This window comes from Theropithecus gelada, chromosome 5 (assembly GCF_003255815.1).
Source record: "Theropithecus gelada isolate Dixy chromosome 5, Tgel_1.0, whole genome shotgun sequence".
Lineage (NCBI taxonomy): Eukaryota > Metazoa > Chordata > Mammalia > Primates > Cercopithecidae > Theropithecus > Theropithecus gelada.
In genome coordinates, this window is record NC_037672.1 from 136,373,898 (window position 1) to 136,400,083 (window position 26,186).

Here is a 26,186-nt window from a genome sequence, read left to right on the forward strand (position 1 = left end):
CCCAATATGCTAATCATGAAATTCATGTACCCTTTCATTTCTGTTTGGTTCATTTGGAAACAAATTTATAATGTCATTTACTTAAAAAAAAAATTCTTGCTGAAAACCTTATTACAAATACATATTAAAATACAATGGACGAGGGAGATAAATCGCCAATTTAATGACTAAATTTACTGAACACAGGAAATCAAACCAATATAATGACGACGCTTCATTAAAATGCTTCCCTGGTTTCAGAATTTCATAATACATAAATTGTTTGAAACAAAGGGTTATCCTAAAGTTGTTGGCACACAAAACTTACATAAAGGAACAGTGCCTCCTACAGAGTAAGTGCTCAGTAAGTATTTGCTGAATAAACAAAAAGATCTGGCAGTTATAAATTTAAAATAACAAGGTGACAATTTTTATGATCCGAATTAACTGTGTAGAGAAAAAAAGTTTTCAGTGGTAACATTAAAGCGATATCATTTCATAAAATCTTGCCCAACCTGAGTGCAGCATCAGAATGGATTTACATAACCCATGACTATTTTTTCTCATTTATCCTAATATTCATTTATTCTCTTGGTCCTTTTACCCTACCCCTATGACCATGATCCTCACTCTCCCCAAAAAGAACCTACATGCTATTTCCAAAGTACAACTCCTCTTTAAATAGGATCTCTTTCTTGAATTAGGTAAACCTGCCATGTATGGGACAAAATGAACTACATGGTAGCTGTTGTATTTTATTGCCAATCAGTTTAAAGTAAGCATCGTCCTTAGCCAGGCATTGTGATGGGCCTCTGCACCTAGGGACTCAAGTCTGAAGCCAGCCGTTTTCTTGAGCCCAGGAGTTTCGGGTTGCAGTGAGCTATGATCGCACCACTGCACTACAGCTAGTTATTTGAGAACCACAGAGTTAGTCCACTTCTTCACTTTACACATTGGGAAACTGAGGCCCCAAGAAGTTACTTAACAAAGTTTACAAAGTATCTTATTACTTCAAGGTCAAAACTCTTACAAAACAGTCTTCTATAAAATTTAGAAGTTATAAAAAAAAAGTTAAATCCATTTTAATACTATTATATTTATAGTATTATAAACTGCAAAATGGTTGATTTTTTTTTTAATGTCAAAGGTAAAGCAATGGGAAGTTAAGAGAGAAAAACAGAAGAAAACAGTTTTGAGAAGTGAGTAATGCGAGAATAGGAAGAGGCCAAGCTGTCTTAAGTTTTTCTCATACAACAATGAAATTCAAAGTTGGTATCTTGAGCATGTTTAGGGAAAAAACAGGGTCAAGAAAACCATAAGAAAAATATGTCTGTGAAGGACAAGTTGGAATCATGTAATTTAGGAGCACCAAGTAATGTCTGGTCTGTCAACATCAGAAAATAGACAATAGTTACAGAAGTGCAGTCTACAGATGTACAAAGAAAAAAGATGAATTATTTCATATATTTTATACTACTGTTTAAATGTCTATTTGAGCTTTTTATGTTACTGATTTATTTAATAGTCAGGTTTTATAAAGTATTATTAAAATGAAGATGTTCGAACCCATAGTCATAAACTAATTCATTTATTCAACAAATCATTATCCAGTACTTACTTTAAGCAAGTTTCTGTTGTGGTTGTTTATTAAGCTGGTAGCACTAAATTATGTAACAAAAAGAAGAAATTAAGCCTTCTCAATTCATACAAAATTCCCCACCCACCAAGGGTGAAAGTCTTAGAGACAGTATGATACACAAGACTGCTTATATATGAAATTAAATAATAGGGTGTATATACAGTGGGTATAATTACCACTCAAGGATGTTAAATTATTTATAATTATAAAAGCCTTCATAAGGCATATATTTTTAATAGGGGTTCAAAGAAGCAAATTTTTGTTAATGAAATGTATATTTTTTCTGAGGAAAAGGACTATGGCTAATTTTAGATTCTCAGAGGATCATAACTCCTAAAAGTAATTTTATTGTAAGTCTTTCTATGTACAACCATGAAAATCCTCTGATGAGTAAGGGTCCAGTATGTACTGTTTTTGATACGTACTTAGCTTAGCTGTGATCTGACTTAGGTTCATGTTTTTTGCATTTTAACTTATCCCTGGGCCAGACTCTCCTTGAGACTTGTTGATTCTTCGCTTTATGATTTATACTAGACAAACCATTCTGTTCAATTCTTAGCAGCCACTCTTATAAGACTGTCAGCTAAGTATTGCAGCTAGTCATTAATTCATTCATTTAGTTATAGAAACAGGGTCTATCAAGGCTGGACATCAACTCCTTGCCTCAAGCAATCCTCCTGCCATGGCCTCCCAAAGTGTTGGGATTACAGGCATGATTTGTGCCCAGTCCTGCAGCTAGTCTCTTCTATGAGTGTTAAACAAACAACGTTTTTTCTTTTCTTTTTGAGACGGAGTCTCTCTCTTCTGCCCAGGCTGGAGTGCAGTGGCGCGATCTCAGCTCACTGCAAGCTCCGCCTCCCGGGTTCACGCCATTCTCCTGCCTCAGCCTCCCAAGTGCTGGGACTACAGGCGCCCCGCACCACGCCCAACTAATTTTTTGTATTTTTAGTAGAGACAGGGTTTCACCGTGTTAGCCAGGATGGTCTCTATCTCCTGACCTCGTGATCTGCCCGCCTTGGCCTCCCAAAGTACTGTAATTACAGGCGTGAGCCACCGCGCCTGGGCACAAGCAACTTTTTTTTTTTTTTTTTTTTTTTTTTTTGAGACGGAGTCTCGCTCTGTCTCCCGGGCTGGAGTTGCAGTGGCCGGATCTCAGCTCACTGCAAGCTCCGCCTCCCGGGTTCACGCCATTCTCCTGCCTCAGCCTCCTGAGTAGCTGGGACTACAGGCGCCGCCACCTCGCCCGGCTAGTTTTTTGTATTTTTTAGTAGAGACGGGGTTTCACCATGTTCACCAGGATGGTCTCGATCTCCTGACCTCGTGATCCACCCGTCTCGGCCTCCCAAAGTGCTGGGATTACAGGCTTGAGCCACCGCGCCCGGCGCAACTTTTTAAAATAGCATCTATTAAGCACCAAATATACATGAGTTAAAATAATTATCTCTATAGTTTAAACAACATTTATGACAACTGATTTCAAGGGTTTGAGTTCTTTATTATCATTGAAGAATATGTAGTATCTTGAAACTACTGGAAAAAAATTTGCAATTCTTGTGAAACTTTACAAGGGCCCATATATAATTCTTGTTTAGCATGTTTATGAAAAATTACAGGCTGGGCACGGTGGCTCACGCCTGTAATCCCAGCACTTTGGGGGGCCGAGGCGGGTGGATCACCTGAGGTTGGGAATTTGAGACCAGCCTGGCCAATGTGGTGACACCCCGTCTCTACTAAAAATAAAAAAATTAGCTGGGTGTGGCGGCACATGCCTGTAGTCTCAGCTACTCGGGAGACTGAGGCAGGAGAATCATTTGAACCCAGGAGACGAAGGTTGCAGTGAGCTGAGATCATGCCACTGCACTCCAGCCTGGGACACAGAGCAAGACTCTCTCTTTTAAAAAAAAAAAAAAAAAAATTTTACAATAAAAATTTTACTGAAAATATACTAGTCAAATCTCATTTAATTCCAAAAGGAATATTTAGATTAACTAATGTTTTCTTCTCTTACAATACTTTCTGAACTCTACCCACTGAAAAATTCTTCAAATGTCAATACTGAGTTTTTAATTGCCAAATCCAGTGACCTCTTCTCAGTCTCCATCTTACTGCTTCTCCAAATATTGTTGACTATCCCTTTATTGAAATCCTTCCCTTCGTTTGATTTTCATGATAGTAAACTGTCTTTGTTTCTTCCCATTCCTTTTCAGTTGTCTTCACCCACTTCTACACAACCGTTAAACATGACTGTTCGCCCAAAGTGTGATCCTTAGCCGCCTTGTCTCCTCATTCTCCACTCTCTCCCTCTAGAGTGGTATTATCCACCCCCACCGAGGACTTTCTTTTTTCTCTCTCTCTCTCTTTTTTTTTTTTTTTCCTGAGACGGAGTTTCGCTCATTGCCCAGGCTGGAGTGCAATGATGCAATCTTTGCCCACCGCAACCTCCCCCTCCCAGGTTCAAGCGATTCTCCTACCTCAGCCTCCAGAGTAGCTGGGATTACAGGAATGTACCGCCACACCCAGCTAATTTTGTAGTTTTAGTAGACACGGGGTTTCTCCATGTTAGTCGGCTGGTCTCCAACTCCTGACCTCCGGTGATCCGCCCACCTCGGCCTCCCAAAGTGCCGGCATTACAGGCGTGAGCCACCACGCCTGGCCAAGGACTTTCAATACTATTACTATACTGATTCAAAAATCAGCATATCAAGTCTTGATTTACTTTTTTAAAAAAATATAGGTACTAATTTCCAATTGTATAATAAACATCTCTACTTGAATAACCAACAGATAACTAAAGATCCTTTATCTACAGATTTCATTTACTCTATCAGTAACCATCATCTTACCAGGTTAGAAAACTTAGTCATCTATGTTCCTAGTTTAAGAACTCATCTCTTATACATTTTTAGGGGGATTTAAACCATATAGGAAATTGCTAAAAATAATGTAACATAGTCATATCCCCTTCTCAACCAGAACCTACAACTACTCATTTATGCTGTAAGATTGTTTTCTCCCTAAGAAATAACATATAAAAGATGAAGATGGCATTTTTGAATACGACCCCCAGACACCCTTCCATCTCTCCAGAGAAATTGCTATCATGAGTTTAGTGTATATTCTTCCATTCTATTTTTTATACTTTTACATGCATATACATTTACATATGTACATATGTGTTTGTGTATGTATCCCTGAATGACATATAGTATTATTTTACATGCTCTGGGTACATAAATGACATTAAACTACATATGCCATTCTAAAATGTATTTTTTAACATTCAATATTTACATTCTATCCACGTCAGTATAAGTAAATATAGCTATGCTTTTTAAATGCTACAAAGTATTCCAATATATGCATTTACCCCATTTTATTCATCACATTATCTAAGTTATTCATCACATTATCTAATAAAGTTATTCATCACATTAGCAAAGAGTTTCCATTTCTCACTTTCATAAATAATTCTGCAAAAAAAAAAAATTGTTTTCTTAAACATGTATGGTAGAGTCTTTCCACATCATATACCAACAAAGTTTCTAGGTTATAAAATAAGCATTTTCTTTTTTTCTTTTTTGGTATGGGTCTCACTCTGTCACTGAGGCTAGAGAATAGTGGCATGACCATAATTCACTGCAGCCTTGAACTTCTGGGCTCAAGTGACCCTCCACCTCAGCCTTTTAACTTAGCTAGGACTACAGTCATATTCCACACCTGGCTAATTTTTAAAAATAATTTTAGAGGGTCTGTCCATGTTGCCCACAATAGTCTTGAACTCCTGGTCTCAAGATAGCCTCCCATTGGTCTCCTGAGTAGCTAAGACACACACCACTACACTCAGCTTGTAAGTACAATTTTAATTTGATGTAATTCTGTCCAAAGTGGCTATGCAAGTCCAGTGGTTTGGTAGAGTTACCATTTTTCTCACATGCTTGTCAATCCAAGATATAAGCTGAATTTTTAAATTTCTGCCATGTGTTGAGTAACAAGAAATTTTTCATTGTTGTATTAACATGCATGTATTTAAGTATTAAGGATAAATGTTTTTCATATACATTAGCTGGGCATGGTGGTGCACGCCTGTAATCCCAGCTACTCCGGAGGCCGGGGCAGGAGAATTGCTTGAACCTGGGAGGCAGAGGTTGCAGTGAGCTGAGATCGTGCCACTGCACTCCAGCCCGGGCAACAGAGCAACATTCCATCTCAGAAATAAAATAAAGTAAAATGCTAAAAAAAAAAAAAAAAAAATAGAGCCGGGTGCAGTGGCTCACACCGCTAATCCCAGCACTTTGGGAGGCCAAGGTGGGTGGATCACCTGAGGTCAGGAGTTTGAGACCAGCCTGCCTGAGCAACGTGGTGAAACCTCGTCTCTACTAAAAACAATACAAAAATAAGGTGGGGGTGGTGGCGGGCGCCTGTAGTCCGAGCTACTGGGGAGGCTGAGGCAGGAGAATGGCGTGAACCCGGCAGGCAGGGCTTGCAGTGAGCCGAGATTGTGCCACTGCACTCCAGCCTGGGCGATAGAGCCAGACTCCATCTCAAAAAATAAATAAATAAATAATAATAATAATAATAATAATAATAATAATAATAGGCTGGGCGCACTGGCTCACGCCTGTAATCCCAGCACTTTAATAATAATAATAATAATAATAGGCTGGGCGCACTGGCTCACGCCTGTAATCCCAGCACTTTAGGAGGCTGAGGCGAGCAGATCAAGAGGTCAGGAGATCGAGACCATCCTGGTTAACACAGTGAAACCCCGTTTCTACTAAAAAATACAAAATCTTAGCCAGACCAGGCGGCGGGTGCCTGTAGTCCCAGCTACTCAGGAGGCTGAGGCCGGAGAATGGCGTGAACCCGGGAGGCGGAGCTTGCAGTGAGCCCAGATGGCGCCTCTGTCCAGCCTGGGCGACAGAGACTCGGTCTCAAAAAAAAATTATAAATAATAATAGGCACACACACACAAAATTGAATAGAATAGTAAATAGTAAAGAAATTAAAACACAATACAAAACCTTCCCTCCGTGGAGAAAAAAAAACAACCCAGGCTTGAATATTTTTTATGCAAATTTTAGCAAATTTCAAAATTAATTCTTAACTTACACAAGCTGTTTGCAGAAAATATAAAAATAAGTGAAAGCTACCTGGATTATTTTATGAGCCAGTGTAATCTTGATTTCAAAAGCAGATAAAGACAAGAAAAGAAAATTATGGTTCCACTTCACTTATGAATAGATTCCAAGACTCCTTAACTTAAAGAAACGCAAAGCAAAATAATGAGTAACATTTATCCTCAAACTCCAAGAGTTCAACATCTGGGAAGCCATCAACTGACCATATTAAAAGAGTAAAAGAGAAAATGACTTATCAAATGCCAAAAAAGCACACGATAGGACTCATAGTTACAAACAAAAGGAATAGAAGAGAATTCCTTAAGTTGGTATATACATTACATACTAAAGACTATAACAATTTCAAGTTTAAACTTCAGATTACATTCCCTTCAGGATTAGGAACAAAACAGGGATGGCCATTAATATTATTAATATTTTTAAAATATCACTTTAACATAATACTGGAGTTCTTGACTAACTTTTTTTTTTTTTTTTTTTTTTTTGAGATGGAGTTTCACTCGTTGCCCAGGCTCACTGCAACCTCTACCTCTTGGGTTCAAGCAATTCTTCTGCCTCAGCCTCCTGAGTAGCTGGGATTACAGGCATGTGCCACCATGTCTGGCTAATTTTTTGTATTTTTAGCAGACGGGGTTTCCCCAGGTTGGTCAGGCTGGTCTCGACCTCCAGACCTCAGGTGATCCACCGCCTCAACCTCCCAAAGTGCTGGGATTACAGGCGTGAGCCACCGTGCCCGGCAACTAACATCTTAAGAAATGAAAAAGAAATAAGATAAGATAACAGGAAAGACAAAAGGAGGGCTGAGTTGTCCTAGCTAAGGCCCTCCTGGACCAGTTAGTTTCCAGCTGATCCACAGATGATCCTAGATACAGAACCAAAGCCATCACAGCAGAGCCACATAACTAGCCCATAAGTCTGATGAAAACAATAACTGGTTCTTGTTTCAAGTCAATAAATTTTGGAGTGGTTTGTTATACAGCACGAGGATAAAAGTAGGGACTGAAGGTTATTTATTATCAAGTAAGTAGAAAGGTAAGTAGAAAGGTAAAATGTGGTGAATGTTTAACAGGGAATACTCTGCAGCAGTTTGAGCAACAAATAAGATATACACAAAGCAACATGCAAGGATATTAGGAACAGTGCTTACTTTAAAAAGTAGGAAACAAAATAAGATACATAACACCATTTACATAAATTTTAATTATATACAAAGGACATACAATCTCAACACACTAAGAAAATATACATTACTCAATTTAAATTTGATGCTTATTTGGGAGGGCGGAAGATGAGACTGTTGTGTAAAAAAGATTAAAGTAATGCCATTTTAAAAAATGAATAAAATGAGGGGATATGAAATAGGGATCTAATTTTAGATTTCTTTATTTATCTTTATATATCTTAGAGTTATTCTTAGCTCCCTAGTAAAGGGCGGGTTTTTTTTTTACTATTATCAATGGGATTTTTGTTTCACTTCTTATTGATTATTGCTCCTGCCTACGGCAAACTCGATAAAACTTCTTAGCAATGTTAACAGTTTATCTGGATCATCTCTTAAATTTTATGTGTTAATTAAGTCATCTGTAAATAATAACAATTTTGTTTCTTCTGATCTTTATGTCTTTTTTTTTCCCTGTCTTATTGCATTGGCTAGGACATCCAATAATAATTCTAGTTAGTAAAGTTGATAGCTGGCATCTTCTTTCTCTATTAAGCATGATTTTGCTATAGATTTTTTTTTTTTTTTTTTTTTTTTTTGAGACAGAGTCTTGTTCTGTTGCCCAGGCTAGAGTGCAGTGGCACGGTCTCAACTCACTGCAACCTCCACCTCCCAGATTCAAGCAATTCTCGCACCTCAGCCTCCCAAGTAGTTGGGATTACAGGTATGCAACACCACGCCCAGCTAATTTTTGTATTTTCAGCAGAGACAGAGTTTCACCATGTTGGCCAGGTTGGTCTCAACTGACCTCAAATGATCTGCTCACCTCGGCCTCCCAAAGTGCTGGAATTACAGACGTGAGCCACTGTGCCAGCCTGCTATAGATTTTTAGTATGTACTCTTTATCAGGTGCCAATACAGATTAAGAGTCTTTTATCCTCAGCAGATTTTAATTTTTTTTTTTTTTTAGACGGAGTCTCGCTCTGCCACCCAGGCTGGAGTGCAGTGGCACGATCTCGGCTCACTGCAAGCTCCACCTCCCGGGTTCACGCCATTCTCTGGCCTCAGCCTCCCGAGTAGCTGGGACTACAGGCACCCACCACCACGCCTGGCTAATTTTTTGCATTTTTAGTAGAGAAGGGGTTTCACCGTGTTAGCCAGGATGGTCTCGATCTTCTGACCTTGTGATCCGCCCTCCTCGGCCTCCCAAAGTGCTGGGATTACAGGCTTGAGCCACCACGCCTGGCCTGGATTTTACATTTTAACAAATGTTTTTTTGAATCTATAGAGATGATTACAGGAGTTTTCTCCTTTAATCTAGTCACATGGCTACTACAATAATTAACTTTTTAATATATAGCCACCTTTGCCTTCCTATTATGAATTTAGTCATTATGTATTTTTAAATCAATGATGGATTTCATTTGCTATTCGTTATTTAGAATATTTGTAGCTATGACTGGCCGGGCATGGTGGCTCATGCCTGCAATCCCAGCATTTTGGGAGGTCAAGGCTGGCAGATCACTTGAGGTCAGGAGTTCAAGACCAGCCTGGCCAATATGGGTGAAACCCCATCTCTACTAAAAATACAAAAATTAGCCAGGTGTGGTGGCATGTGCCCATAATCCCAGCTACTCAGGAGGCTGAAGCAGGAGAATCACTTGAACCCAGGAGGCAGAGGTTGCAATGAGCCAAGATTACACCACTGCACTCCAGCCTGGTCGACAGAGCAAGACTCTGTCTCAAAAAAAAAAAAAAAAAAAACAGAAAAAGAAAAGAAAAAAAAAAAATGGAATGCTTTCAATGTTATTTAGCCATAAGTATTTTAACATTTTCATTTCTTCTTTGGTCCACTAATTTTTAGTTTCCAATATTATTAAGTACTTTGATTGTCTTTTCATTGTTTTCTAATATTCTTGCATCATGACCAAATATTTATTTGATTTTCTTTTTAGAGAGGTCTGGCTGTCACTCAGGCTGGAGTGTAATGTGTCCTATAGGTGAGTGCCACCATGCCCAGCTAATTTATTTTTTACACAGAGTCTCATTATATTGTCCTGCCTGGCCTCAAGTGATCCTCCCGCCTCAGCCTCCCAAAGCACTAGGATTATGGGCATGAGCCACCATGCCTGGCTGAAATAACATATTTTGTATGATACTGATTTTCTAGACATTATTAATATTCCTCTATGGAATAGTACATGTTTAAAAACTGACTTACATATAACTAAAAAATGTTTAAGTTTCTATTAGGTTAGGTACAATGTCCTATATATCTCCAATTTACAAAGTTTGTTAAGCCCTTTGTAGTTGAATTCTTTGATACCATTTTTAATTTTGTATATGCTTGATTTTTTCCACTTTGACAAAGACCTCCCACTATTTTGTAGACATGTCTAGTTTTCCTAAAAATTTTTGTTTTAAGTGGTGTTTCAAGGCTGTGTTGCTAGATGCATATAAGTTTATGATGATTTTGTCTTCTAGATTGTTCCTTTTAGCAATATAAAGAGTATCTCTCTGTCCCAATTGACACGGTGAAACCCCGTCTCTACTAAAAAAATACAAAAAACTAGCCGGGCGAGGTGGTGGGCGCCTGTAGTCCCAGCTACTCGGGAGGCTGAGGCAGGAGAATGGCGTGAACCCGGGAGGCGGAGCTTGCAGTGAGCTGAGATCCGGCCACTGCACTCCAGCCTGGGCGACAGAGCGAGACTCCCTCTCAAAAAAAAAAAAAAAAAAAAAAAAAAAAATGTTCACCCTAAATTGTATTTTATTATACCTGCTCCCTTTGATTAGTATTTTTCTGGTAAACATATTTTTCTATTTTTAAAACTTAATTTTGGTTTATCTGTTATATATCAGCTATTTCCACTCATTTAATTTTGCTTTATGCATCTATTATAAATAACACAGGTTATTGTCTTGTGATCGCAATAATTTTAATATAATTTCTGATATATTTTGTACTTACTTCTACTATCTTGACTTATTATTTCTATTCCATCATTTTATTCTCCTTTGTTGCCTTTTGTTAAATTGGTAAAGTTTAGTTTATTCCCTAACCTATCCCAAAGTTATTATTTTGAAAGCTACATCTTCTATGTTCTGGATGTTTAAGATAAATGTCCCTCTTTTCACTTCTCATCTTTTCCAAATAATGTTTCACACAGTTCCTATTTTATTCAAGGGCCATCACAATCCAGTCCTACTGCACCTTTACCTGTCTAGCATTATCTCTCAACCATACCTGTCTATGTAGCCTAAACTCTAGTTAAACTACACTGACGGGCAGTCTCTAAGTAAAATACAAAGTTCTTGGCAATCCATTCTGGTTCATGATGTGTTCTCATTCAATAAACAAATATTTTATTGAAAACCTACTGGGTTCCTGGCCCTGAGAAATTCCAGTAAACACAATGGATATAGTCTCTGACTTTATGGAGCACAGTGTGGAAACATTAAGCAAACGAGCACAAATATAAATATAGTCGAGTAAAACTTCCTGAATACATGAATTCAGGTAAGGCAACTGATAATTGGCTCCCATCTTCCATCCTATCTTCAAAAAGCAGTCACAGGAGTACACAACTACCACCAGGTGGCACCAAACCACAGCTGGACCTTAGACTGATTTTGGATACCTTAGTCTGAATTCTGGAACCCATTTCATACACACACCTCTTCCTCCTATACCCAGACTGACCTGGGCCATTTCATTAACCTCACATTAATGCCAGGTTTTATGTGATTTGAATTTCTTGGAAGGTATTTACTACCTAATGGTGGGAACTGAATGCATCAAAAGTTGTAGGTGCTAACAACAAAACACATTAAAGAATGGAGGGCTATGATAAAAAATAACAGAACAGTCCTAATTGAGATTTAAGAATATCAGCCAAGGCCTCTTTCTCTGTGAGAAAGTGACATTTAAACTATAATCTAAAGGACAACCAGGAGTTAGAAATTGAAAACTAGAAAGTAATCTACTCCAGACAGAAAATGGCATGCATGAACACCCTGTGGAGGTCAAGAGTTTGGATTAATGGAAGGATGAAAGGAGCACTGTGATTACAATAATTTATATTGTGAGGGGAAGGGATATTATATAATTCATCAGAGTACAATGCTTAAGCTTGGGCTCTGGGTTAAATCCTTGCTTCTACCACTTAAATAGCTATCTAGCCTTGGAAAAGTTATTCGGCCTAGGGTTGTTGAGAGTGTGAAATATGTATGTTAATATGTAAAACCCTAAAAACAATTCCTGGCAATATAGTAAAGAAACTTTAAAGGTTAGAGCTTTTTTTTTTTTTTTTTTCCTGTTTTGGGGGGTTGCTATTATTATTGTTTCTAGATGAAACCAAATTATTCAGTGTCTTAAAGACCATGTTAAAAACTCCTGCCAGGCGCAGCAGCACATGCCTGTGGTCCCAGCTAGTTGGGAGGCTGAGACAAGAGGATCGCCTGAGTCCAGAAATTCTGGGCTATAGTGCACTAAGTCAATTGGGTATCTGCACTAAGTTTGGCATAAACGTGAGGGACCACAAGGTTGCCTACGGAGAGGTGAACCAGACCAGGACAGAAACAGAGCAAGTCAAAACTCCTGTCCTGATGAGTAGTGGGACTGCACCTGTGCATAACCACTATGTTCCAGCTTGGGCATCATAACAAGACCATATCTCTTTAAAAAAAAATTTTTTTAACTGCATCCATTGAAATACAGAAAAAAATAAAAATTAAGTGAAAACAATTTTAAAATACTCCTGAATTTTATCTTAAGTGCAATTAGAATCCACTGAAAGATTTTAGGTAGGGAGTATCACTATTCCACTTACAAATTTATATTTTAAATCACTTTGGCTACTATGGTGAGCATAGATTGCTGGAGGTAGGAGGAAGAGGCAATAATGAAAACAGAAAGGCTGATTAGAAGGCCAAATGCCATCAACATAGCTCATGTAAAAAAAACTACAGAGTGAACTAGCCTAGTAGCAATGAAGATGGGAAGACTCAAGGTATACTTTGGAGGCAAAATTAACATGATTTGGTAATGGACTGGGAGAAGGTAGGAAAAGGTATAAATGAATGACTTCTCAACTAGAAAATTCTTTTCTTCGAAATGAAATTTTATTTATCCTCCCAAACTCAACTAAAATGTAAACTTCCCATCACAATAGCTAAGATCTCTCTCCTTCACTCTTATAACACTAATATTATTAAACCTTAGGTTATAAAGAATTGTTTCCTCGGTGGCTCAAGCCTGTAATCCCAGCACTTTGGGAGGCCGAGACGGGCGGATCACGAGGTCAGGAGATCGAGACCATCCTGGCTAACATGGTGAAACCCCGTCTCTACTAAAAATTACAAAAAAAAAAAAAAACTAGCCGGGCGAGGTGGCGGGTGCCTGTAGTCCCAGCTACTCGGGAGGCTGAGGCAGGAGAATGGCGTGAACCCGGGAGGCGGAGCTTGCAGTGAGCCGAGATCCGGCCACTGCACTCCAGCCTGGGTGACAGAGCAAGACTCCGTCTCAAAAAAAAAAAAAAAAAAAAAAAAGAATTGTTTCCTTATATATTTTCCCCACAAACGAGTGAGCTTCTTTACAGGAGGGGCCATATCTAATTTCTTGTTCTAGTTCACATAAAAAGAACACAGTGCCACACACATCACAGGTCATCTCAGGTAACCCCACTAATGGTCTCAGATCCAGGACAACTCATTCTTTTGTTCTTCCTCTGATAAGCACAAGAATTCAGTCTGCTTTCTTCTCCTTTCAGCTATTCTATTTTTTGGAGTTCTGTTTCCCCTAAGACTAGTTGCAGAATTAACTGGAGTCTCTCATGAGCCTCCCCACTTCTTGTGGCCTCCAAAAACAAGTATATGGGGATTCTTTTTGTAAAGCACTTGATACTAATTATTATGGAGAAACAGGATAACAAAATTAGACATAGGACTTATATGATCTTACAATAGTGGTCTCTGACCTATACAATACTTGACTCCTTTTGTGAGATGGTAAACTGAATGCAGTGGCTTCTGATCTTTACTTTTATTCTCCAGGATAAAGGTCACTAAAAGTTCTTCCTTTTTTATGGAGGCCTCTCTTCCCAGAACATAGGCCTTCAGATGAAGCCTAGCCAAAATAATCAGTGCTTCTCGTCTCAAGTAAATAACTTGCATCTGATAGCCTCCTAAGTCTGTAATATTAGCAATGGAATTAAAAACAAATGTAATTCTGCCAGCCTTATTTTTCCAAACAAAATGAAAGAAGCTTAATGTTGTAAACCGAGATACAAACTGTAGACCAATGTCCCTAGAGAAAAAAATTTAAATAAATAAAAAAAAAGGATGCCAAGTTTATTCAAGAAAGTAAATGTCTCAAAAAGAAATTACCACCTTTTAATTTCTTTCACCTCTTGAACCAAGTTCTTGGTTTCCTCTTCAAAAGAATTTTTTCATTCTCAGTAATTATTCTAAATCTTGCCTTTATTTTCCAACTATTACATATCAGAATAAAGGTGATATGGGGAAAAAAATTCAGATTTTCCTGTAAGACTTGTCAAACACCATATATAAGAAGTATCAGCCGGGCGGATCACCTGAGGTCAGGAGTTTGAGACCAGCCTGGCCGAGATGGTGAAACCCCATCTCTACAAAAAATACAAAAATTAGCTGGGCATGGTGGCGGGCACCTGTAATCCCAGCTACTCGGGAGGCTGAGGCAGAACTGCTTGAACCCAGGAGGCGGAGGTTGCAGTGAGCTGAGATCGTGCCACTACACTCCAGCCTAGGTGACAGAGCGAGACTCCTTCTCAAACAAAAAAAAAGAAGTATCTTTTTGCTAACTAGATCAGAGACATAAATGGTTTTTTTTGTTTTGTTTTGTTTTGTTTCCCCCCGAGACAGGGTCTCGCTCTGTCACAATGCAGTGTCACAATCACAGCTCACTGAAGTCTTGACCTGCCAAGTACAAGCAATCTGCCCACCTCAGCCTCCAAGTAGCTGGGACTGCAGGCATCTGCCACTATGCCCGACTAATTTTTGTATTTTTTTGTAGAGATGGGGTTTTGCCATATTGCCCAGGCTAATCTTTTCTTTTTGATGTAAAACTTTCTTGTGATCTTTTGCAAGCTCATCTAGTGATAAGAAAATCTCCCAAGTTCTAGCTGTGATATTGTGAAATATGTGTGAAATAAATTTATTTAGTCTTGCTCCCCATTTCCTGGCATACAAGTCCTAAAATCCTTGGACTCTCCAAAGTAGTAAGTGTCCTTTTGTGTGCCAAAGATTGACTAATGGCTGCCAGCCCCTAGGTATCTTCAGGATGGGGGCTGATCACCAGAAAGACCAAGGCAGGATTATAGGGTTGGGACTTTCAGCCCCACTCCCAACCTCTGGGCCTCAGGAAACAGGGCTGAAGGTTTAAGTCAACCACCAACAGCCAATTACTTAATCAATCATGCCTACTTAATGAAGCTTCCATAAAAACCCAAAAGGAATAAGTTCAGAGACTTTCCAGATAGCTGAACATGTGGAGGTTTCTGGAGCATGGCATGTCCAGTGAGGGCATGGGACCTCCATGACCCTTCCCCCTATTTCATGCCCTATGCATTTCTTCATTTGTATGCTTTAAATATCCTTTATGATAAACTGGTAAATGTGTTTCTCAGACGATCTGATGCTATCTCCAGGCAGACAGTGTTAGAATTGAACTGAATTAGAGGACACCCAGCTGGTGTCTACTACAGAACTGACTGACCCGTTTATTGGTCGGGAGAAATCCCACACACTTCATGGTAATCAGAAGTTCCACAGGTCTTGTGTGTTAACTGTTGAGAGTATAGTGAGACAAACAGTTTGTTTTTCTACTCACTATCTTTTAATAATAACGATCCCTGGCCAGCAGCAGCCCTATCACCTGGGGACTTGTTAGAAATGCAAATTCTCCAGTTCTACCACAGATCCACTGAATCAGAAATCCTAGGGATAGGTCCAACACTCTGTATTTTAACAAGCCCTTCTGATAATTCTTATGTATGCTTAAGTTTAAAGAACCATTGGCCATGGAAATTTTTGTCATGGAGATAGAAAGGATCTCAAACCAACAAAGAGGTCATTAAAATATTTAATAAACATTTGAAGAGATATATTAAATGCTCAGCCAAAGAAATTAAACTGTCACTCCATTAATGAATATGAAAAACTACCACTACATATTTGAGAGGCTTTTTTTCCTTTAAAAAAAAGAATACAGCAGGGATCATAAAACTATACTTAAAATGTGACATATTTAAACTGGCTTTCAGATCCCTACTATGGACTATTAGGGAAAAGAGAATGGAAGTAGGGCAGAACATAGAGGAAGAAAGGATGATGAAAAAGGTAGATGACAGTTAAAATAATACATGGATGAGACTTGGGAACAATAGATTTTTAGCTTCCAACTGAAATTTAGCTCATTACTTTTAAATAAAAGCACAAACCACAGTTGTTTTAGTAGTATCTGTGATTTCATGACCAATATAAATCATAGATATTTTCATATCTTATTACAGTTTGTTTTTTTTTTTTTGAGACAGGGTCTCGCTCTATATAATTTATGGTCGTCACTACTTTGAAATTATAGCAGTAAATTATATCTGCCACTAGATTTCATTATTTAATATATTAATACAGAAGCACATGCATTGATATATATCACAATTTAAAACAGTCTGATAACTTTTTTTTTTTTTTTTTGGAGATAGAGTTTTGCTCTTGTTGCCCAGGCTGGGGTGCAATGGCACGAACTCGGTTCACTGCAACCTCCGCCTCCCAGGTACAAGTGATTCTCCTGTCTCAGCCTCCCAAGCAGCTCAGACATGCGCCACCATAACTGGCTATTTTTTTTTTTTTTTTAAATTTAGTAGCGAAGGGGTTTTACCATGTTACTCAGGCTGGTTGCGAATTCCTGACCTCAGGTGTTCCACCTGCCTCGGCCCCCCAAAGTGCTGGGATTACAGGCGTGTGCCACCATGCCCAGTCTTGATAACTGTATTTCAATATATATGGTTTCTTTTTAATCCTAGATATTTTACTTTATATTTTAAAGCAATGCTCTGAAAGTTCATGGGCTTCACCCTATGGCCAAAAAGGTTCAAGACACAAAAAGGTTGAAAAACCTTACAATCTAAGAACTGACCACTGAATTTTAAAAAAGAAAAAAACAAAGGAAAACCTTACAAAATTTAACAGGTAAGAGCTATTAAAAGTTCTATTGACCCCCTCTGAGTGACAGGCCTCTTTATAAATAAAGACATTCACAGACAACTACCCTCTTCACCGCCACCACCACCTCCTTGAAACATATTTGTGTTAAAAACCTCTTGTTAAAACAAAACAATAAATGTGTGAGGTGACGGATATCCCAATTACTCCAACTTTATCATTACACATTTTATATATATATAAAATATATATATGTGTGTGTGTATCAAAATATCATACCTACACCCAAAATATGTACAACGATTATAAACCAATTTTTAAAATACAAAAAAAAAATCAAAATAAAACACAACACTAAGGGTAATAACAATCAACAGTTAATAACTATAGTTAAAAGAGACAGAGAGGCATCTTTACCACACAATCAGGGAATTTTCACATTTTAGGGGAATTAAATAAAAGTGCCTCTCAATAGCTAAACAGACTTCTATTAGTAAGTCCCTTAATCTTCTTGTAGTAAACATTTGGGTATTCTAGATTTAGAAATGTGTGAATGGTGGAAAGGTAATATGATATACATACCAAATATAATATAACAACTCTCACAAGTATGGGACAGCACCACATGATAAAACTGATAAATACTGGAAAGATCAAGAAATCCTTCCTAAAGAAATGTCTAATCACAGATAAAAACAAGAGGGGCTGGCTTTTTAGGCAAAGTGTAAACCTTACCAAGTTGTGGAAGCCAGAGAGCCAGGAGAAGAGAAGAAAAAAAAAAAAAAAAGGCATGGTAAGAGCTATAACTGAAAAAGTGAGAACGATAATTTATAAAGGTCTTGTGTATCTTTTAAGGCATTTGATTTTATCCAGACTGTCATGATAATACAAGGGCTTTATGAAAGAAAATGACAATCAATTTGTCGATGATAGGCTGTCATTAAATTTTTTTAAAAAGAAAATTACAATCAAAGAACATTTTAGGAAACTTACACTAGCAGCAGTATGAAGAATGCATTGAGCTTTCTTCATGCCAGGCACCATGCTTAACACTGTGAATACCTTATTATTAGTTTTCAGAATAGTGAGAGATAATTACTGTATTCTTCATTTTGCAGATGAGGAAACTCGTACTAACAGAAAGTAAGTGGCTTCCTCAAGGTTATACAAATTAAATTAACGATAGAAGGGAGACACAATTCTCTTTTGATTTCTGGTAGTGAAATAGAAATTCAGAACATTTTATTAATAACTATGTTATGGAAGCTTATTAAAAAACAAAAACTACTGAATCTCTCAGGCCCCAAAGCAGCACTCTAGGACAGAAACAGTCCTGTCCTAGGAATCAGGAGACCAGGGTTTCTGGACCTGCTCCATTGCTAACTAGCTCTTTTGAAGAGGTGGACTAGATTACCCTAAAATCCATTCATATTCTTTAAAAAAAAAAAAAAATCTGTGCTTTCTAAAAATGCCATAGAATGACTAAAAAGCACACTCAAAATAGCAGAGTAGGGTTGTGGGGAGGTGGTTAATGGATAGAAAGGCAACAAAACATACCCTGCTCTGAGAACAGACTTGTCTTCATTAAACAGGTAAATGTCCGTGGGTAGAAAATAAGAAAAGATCAAATAATTGAGGAACTGGTTGTTAAGGAAGGTCACAGAAAACTCTCAAATGAGGAGAAGAGAACAACCTTCAAACTCACACATCTGAACATTTTAAGATGGTGGGCCCAAATAAGTAAGTATGCTTGCTGCCCTGTGTCCAGAACTGTTAGAGTAACTCTGATGCAATGATTGAATGAGGAGGCATCATAGTAACTCTTCTTTATCTAAAGAAAAACATCATGGAAAATACCTTCTGCCAAAGACACTATGTTATCTCCCTGAAAAAGCACTCATATACCTTAAGGAGAGCATAGTAAACAAGCATCATTGCCAAAAATAACCTGCTGGTATAAATCTAACTTTATTTTTTTTTCGCAGGAAGATGCTTCAATAAATTCAAAAAGTAAAGCTAACAACATTTTAGTTTCTTGGTCCAACAATTATTTCTGGTCACTAATGTAAGACAATTTGCGGTCTGGCCAGTACTCCTAATCCACAGTATTTAACTGTCTGATTTACAAAATTAAAAAATTAAAACCTTGTTGGGAAAAATGCACTACCATGGCATGAGACAAGCAGCATTAAGAAGTAGCAGACTTAATGAGGTAAACAGCGAAATATAATACAGTTTATTAAACGAGAATTTTAGTCACTTGGCTATTTATGACTGTGCCAAACTAGTACTAACAAGCCAGGTGGTCCTACTGTAAAGGTATAAGGCTGTTCTATAAGACATTTAGTCTTAAGAGATAATCTCTTAAAAGAGATACCTCTTCTTTAGAATCATAATTCACATTTGCATATTAAAATATCTGAGAAGTCTTCCTGTAAATAAATCTGTTTAATTTTCCTTCACCCAGCATTTTCTAAATTTATTTAATCAAAACCCCATTTTTCGTAGCCATAAAAAATGAAATTGTGTCCTTTGTAGCAACATGGATGCAGCCAGAGGCTAACGCACAGACAAAAACCCACATATCACACTTATAAGTGGGAGCTAAATTTTGGGTTCATATAAGACATAAAGATGGGAATAACAGTCACTGGGGATTCCAAAAGAAGGGAGGGAGGAAGGGAGGGAGGGAGGAAGGGAGGGAGGGAGAAGCGAGCAAGGATGTTTTTCAAACTTCCCACGTGTACTGTGTTCACTATCTGGGTGATGGGATCAATAGAAGCCCAAACCTCAGCATCATGCAGTATACTCTCGTAACAAACCTGCACATGTACCCCCTGAATCTAAAATAAAAAGAAACATTAAAAAATATTTTTGTCTAATAATTAATATTGTATATTAGAAATTGCTTTGAAAAAGAATGCTATTTTTTGATGTAAGCATCTTCTAAGTACTAGCCATATCAACTAATCAGAAAAACTTTTAAGCAATTTACACTCAAAGCTATGTCTGTGCTATTGGTATAAAAGAAGAAAAAACTACCTAAACACAATAATAAGATTAAGACTCTTTAAGTGGCAAAATAAAATAAAGCTGCTGACCATAAGCAGAGCACATGCTCTGGGGTCCTTGTCCTTCCCCCAAAACAACATGATGGGCTTATGTCACATTTTCTTGCCCAATTCCTGTTGTGACCAAAGACAGACATCTATAAGGCAGCTATCCAGGGACAAAATGTTTGAGAATGACTATGGAATAAAACTAACTAAAGATAAAACCTGAGTACTAAAAAAAAACTAATCTTTGTTTCATGGGACACCTTTCTAATCAGGAGACTGAACTGATAACCATATCATAGACAATCATGTTTTTTCATGCTTTTACAGAATGAAGTTATAAACAGCATCTCACAATTGAAAATTACAAAAGAAACCTAGTTTGAATACCTACCTGACGCTTGAATTCCCTTTACAACATCCCTAAGTGGCATTCTAGTTCATGCTTTAAAGTCTCCAGTTGTAAAGATACTCACAACCTCTCATTCCATCTTAAATAACTGCACTGCTTAGGAGCTATGATTTGAATCTTTATCTAAATCCCCATAAAAATGAGAACTTGTCATTAATAGGCCAACCTACTCCAAAATAAATTGTTGTTAAACTAAAAGGTCACTTCTTTTTGGCAATTAAAAAGCACACATATCTGGAATATTCCATACTTCTATTGTAAATATTCCATTATATCATTAATAAACAGGATAGTAATTATCTTAAGGAAGAAGGAAAGGGGAAAATAAGATGTATTTAAATTAACACTGCTGCCAATATTTTATTAATTTATAATTAATATTAGTTGAATTTTTCAGTTTAATATTCTAAATATTGTGTATTACATTTTTTAAAAAGAAAAAATCCATTATAAAGCCCTTTTATATATATTTAGTTGTAAAGGCTCAAATCATAGCTCTTCTGTATATACTTCTCTTTATGGTATCTATTACGACACCTGAAGCCTAGAACACTGTCGATGATGCCAGTGGAAATAAAAACCAGCAGTTGTTTGTATGCGGTGCTGAAAACACACAAAGAGTTTCAAGATAACTTTTACTTATAAGTTAGTCCTCAAAGACATCAAGACCAAAAGAAATATATTAACTTATGCTGTCTAGTACAAATGATCAAAATAATATACTTTTTTTTTTTTTTTTTTTTGAGACAGGGTCTTGCTTGTTTGCCCAGGCTAGAGCAGTGGAGCCATCACAGCTCAATGCAGCCTTGAACTCCTGGGACTGCAAGGAGTAGCTGGGACTACAGGTCCATGCCACCATACAAGCCTTTTTCCTCCCCCCCCCCATACAGACAAGGTCTCAATATAAAGTAATATTCCTATTACACAATTGACTTAAAGACCACCAGCCTAGATAAATACCTAACAAATTCAACAAATAGGCATGGCATTCAATCAGGACTTGCTGTTTGGAGTCTCGCCCAGGTCCTGGAAAAACCCACAAGTTTACACAAATGGGCATGGACAATGGATAAGGGACAATGATTCCTCCTCCTGAAACAGCACTGTACAAAGCACCTACCTTGTTAACTCCAAAAAGAAAGGCTGGCTGAGCAACTATCTTAATCTCTACTACTTTTAGCTTAGTGTAGGCAATGAACATACTTATACCCCAAATCTGGAGAGGTAGCCAACTTAGTAGAAGATGAATAAGAACAGTTAGCTAGATATCAGGGAGCTATGAATGAGAAACCAACGAGTTCAGACTTCAAGTAATTCTTTGACTGTCCTATTCCTTTTTCCATTTACAGCACTTACTATTTTGAAAAAAACTAAATTTGTATTTTTCAAAACTGCTCAAAACTTTTAAAAGGCTCCTCACTGCCCTTTAGACTTATATGATCCAAGAAACAGATAAAAAGCTTTAAAAGCCCTCAGCAATAAGATTTTTTTCTTTTTCGCCTCTTATACCTCATTTTAATCCCCTTTCCTTCTCATAATTCATACTCTAACCCTATTGAATCTCTTTCAGCAACTCAGATAAGCCTTGTTTTTCTTCCTCCAGACTTTCAACCTCGCTATTCTCCGCCTGGATAATTACTTCAGATGTCACATCCTCAGGAACGCATTCTCCTGCTGTTTACTCCCATAAACTTTGAATTAATCCTATCATAATTCTCATCACATTTTATCATAATAACATGTTTAATAAATTGTTCATCTTCTATACATAGCTGAAAGCCTGGTGAGGGCAAAGAGAGGGTCTTGTTTACCACAAGATATTCAGCTCTGAGGCTGGGACACTGCAGGTCCTCAGTAAGCACTGACAGATGGCTGAATGGATGTATGGATTTGCCTAGAGATATGTGTTAAAGCATTCCTATTTGTACATCTAAGAAAATCTTAAAATCTATCTCTGCTTGGCAACACTTGTAACCTTGTTTGCTACTCATTTAAAATTCTATGTAATCCAGATTTAGCCTTCTCCTCAGTCTGAATTAATAAAATTATATTATTTAGATACACTATTGTATAGCAAAGTTAAAAGTTAACTAATGTTTCTTTAAAAAGTCTCTCTGAATCGCCTGAACCAGGAGGTGGAGGTTTCAGAGAGCTGGAATCGCACCACTGCACTCCAGCCTGAGTGACAGAACAAAACTCCGTCTCAAAAAAGATAAATTAAAAAACTTTTTAAAGTCTCTCTAAATACAAAAGAATGAATGGCTACTAGTTTCCAAAATCAAACAAATATCTTTTAATGATCTATCGTCTAGATATGCTTTTCTTTCCTTTTACATAAAACAGATGTTTCTTGATATACAAACATCATTTAAAATCATTTCTTTTCATCCAGGCAGGGTGGCTCATGCCTATAATCCCAGCATTGTGGGAGGTCAAGGGGGGAGAATTGCTTGAGCCCAGTAGTATGAGACCAGCCTGGGCAACATACTGAGATCTTATCTCTGCAAATAATAAAAAAGTTAGCTGAGTGTCGTGGCGTTTGCCTGTAGTCCCAGCTACTAGGGAGGCTAAAGTGGGAGGAGCACTAGAGCTGGGACGGTCAAGGCTCCAGTGAGCCATGATCATACCACTGCACTCCAGCCTGGGTGACAAAGAGAGACCCTGTCTCAAAAAAAAAAAAAAAAATTGGCTGGGTGCAGGGGCTCACGCCTATAATCCCAGCACTCTAGGAGGGCATGGTAGTGGGTGCCTGTAATTCCAGCTACTCGGGAGGCTGAGGCAGAAGAATCACTTGAACCTGGGAAGCAGAGTTTGCAATAAACCAAGATCGTGCCACTGCACTCCAGTCTTGGTGACAGAGACCCTGTCTCAAAAAAAAAAAAAAATTGGCAGAGCACAATGGCTCATGCCTATAATCCCAGTACCTTGGGAGACCAAGGAGGACCGATCGGATCACTTGACGTCAGGAGTTTGAGACCAGCCTGGCAAACATGGTGAAATTCTGTCTCTACTAAAAATACAAAAATCAGCCGGGCATGGTGGTGGATACCTGTAATCCCAGCTACTCAGGAGGCTGAGGCAGGAGAATTGCTTGAACCCGGGAGGCAGACGTTGCAGTGAGCCAAGATTGCCCCACTACACTCCAGCCTGGGTAACAGAGAAAGACCATGTCTCAAAACAAAACAAAACAAAAATTAAAAGTAAATAAAATAATTCCATTTCATTTCTGCTTTATTAATTGACAGAGTAGGTCTTTGCTTTTGGCCACTATTTTCTCCTTCACATAATTAATAATCTGTAAAACATACATTCAAGTGTACTAAAAATCGTGCTATTTTAACGACCCCTTAAAGGATCCTGTTTTTAAATGACAGTTTAAAAAGCAGAAGCTTCATTTCATTTTCTTTTTAGATCTCAAAGTTCTACTAATTAAGTGATATTCAATTAGGATAACAATCTATTGAAGTAAATATGTCATATTAAAAAAAGATTTTCTTTTTCTATATACTCCATAATCTGACAACTTATGGTTATTTTGTATAATTTTAAACAATATGGTTATATGATTTTTTTATTTAAATATCCTCTCTTAAAAGACATTAAAGAATTTAGAGGCTGGGCATGGTTGCTCACGCCTGTAATCCCAGCATTTTGGGAGGCCAAGGCAGGCAGATCATGAGATCAGAAGATGGAGACCATCCTGGCCAACATGGTGAAACCCTGTCTCTACTAGAAATACAAAAATTAGCTGGGTATGTTGGTGCGCGCCTGCAATCTCTGCTACTCAGGAGGTTGAGGCAGGAGAATTGCTTGAACCCAGGAGGTTGCAGTGAGCTGAGATCGCGCCACTGTACTCCAGTCTGGCAACAGAGCGAGACTTCGGTCTCAACAAAACAAAACAAAAAAAAAATTTAGAGAGCATACTCAGCACTCATATGGATTTCCATACCACAACTCACCCCCATTTTTCATAGGCCTCATGTTTTAATGTTTAATTCCTAGTAAATGAGAGTTTCAGGAAAGATTCATAATTGCAAATCATATTTCATTAATCCTAAGATACACATTTTTCACATTTGACATCTCTGAAATCAGTACCTATCTTAAAGTTGATAGTCCCTTAGAAAGTTTATATTTGGCAGCATTTTTTCCTTTAGTGGTATAAAAGTGTTTATTACAATTGATAGCATCTCAGGCTAAATGAAAAAGTTTTGTTGTTGTTTTTGTTTTGTTTTGTTTTTTGAGACGGAGTCTGTCTCTGTTGTCCAGGTTGGAATGCAGTGGTGCCATCTCAGTTCACTGCAACCTCTGCCTCCTGGGTTCAAGCAATTCTCTTGCCTCAGCCTCCCCAGTTGCTGGGACTACAGGCGTCCAACCACCACGCCCAGCTAATTTCTTGTATTTTTTAGTAGAGATGGGGTTTCACCAAGTTGGCCAGGCTGATCTTGAACTCCTGACCTAGGCCTCCCAAAGTGATGGGATTACAGACTTGAGCCACTATACCTGGCTGATAGTTATTAAAGTATTAAAAAATTTTATCTAATAATACTGCCTGATCTAAATCACAGTACAATTACAATTCAAACAATTCTAGAGTAAAAACTAAATGAACTTAAGATTCACATTTTACCATTTTAGAAAACTTAGGGCTAGGCTAACCTCAAGAAAATAAATAATTGGGGGAAAAAACACTTTTTAAAAATCTAAGAAAAGATGTAAATTAGAAGCAAAAATAATAGAAATGACAAAAAAAAAAAATGACTTAAAGACGTTCAGTCAATAGTAGCTTCCAAGGAAGTAGAGGCATGAAATAGCCCCAGAGCTTCATCTATAAAAAGAAACAAATATTAAGAACATGATAAGGGATAACTCAGCAAACTATCTTGGAGGAAAAAAATTATCGTATTACTTCTCCTTCCTTAAGGAGGAATCATTGTCACCCTTTAAACAAAAATATGGTAAAGGTAGATGAAATAATTTTAATGAAATATAAAAGTATAAACATTTTTAATAAATTAAAAACCAACCTACCAGCATTGTCTTCCTTCTGGCTCAATCTGTTTCACCTTCAGGTAATCCTAGGATAGGGGCTCCTTTTCAGATCCCCAGTTTTTCATGTCGATCTTCTACCTCCCTGTGGCAACAATATTTTCTAATTAAAGGAGTCGTTTTGTGCCACAGGGAGGATTTCTGATGGTATAACAAATACAAAAGTTATGACAGCTCATCATGAAGTCAAATTAGTCCTGAGATTCTTCAAGAAAGAAATTTGGCTCCTTATCTTATTTTTCATGAAGGAAATCTGGTTTTATTTTTTAAACTGCATTTTAAAAACCTAAACTTTCATTTTTACTTTTAAAAAGCACTGCTTTCCTGTTGAATTATGTAAAAATTCTCATCATCATCTATCTTTTCAACTAATGTGTAAACACAATTTTGTTGATCACTAAAAATGGTTTAAGGTTTCTTGATAATTAACTAATAAGACTAAACGTTAATGTCTTGATACGTGGTTAAGGAGCAAAGTCCTGCCCCAAGTGGTCAGAAGACAGAAGCAGGAAGCTTGTATTATATAATATTAATTATGATTAAAATGCATATTTTT

At 37.6% G+C, this 26,186-nt stretch overlaps 1 protein-coding gene across 2 annotated transcripts in view; it reads right to left on the reverse strand.

Moving 5' to 3' along the window:
- The window catches only part of ELF2 (E74 like ETS transcription factor 2), a 126,996-nt gene that overhangs the window by 27,238 nt on the left and 73,572 nt on the right, over positions 1-26,186 (reverse strand). The gene's annotated exons all lie outside the window — the stretch shown is intronic.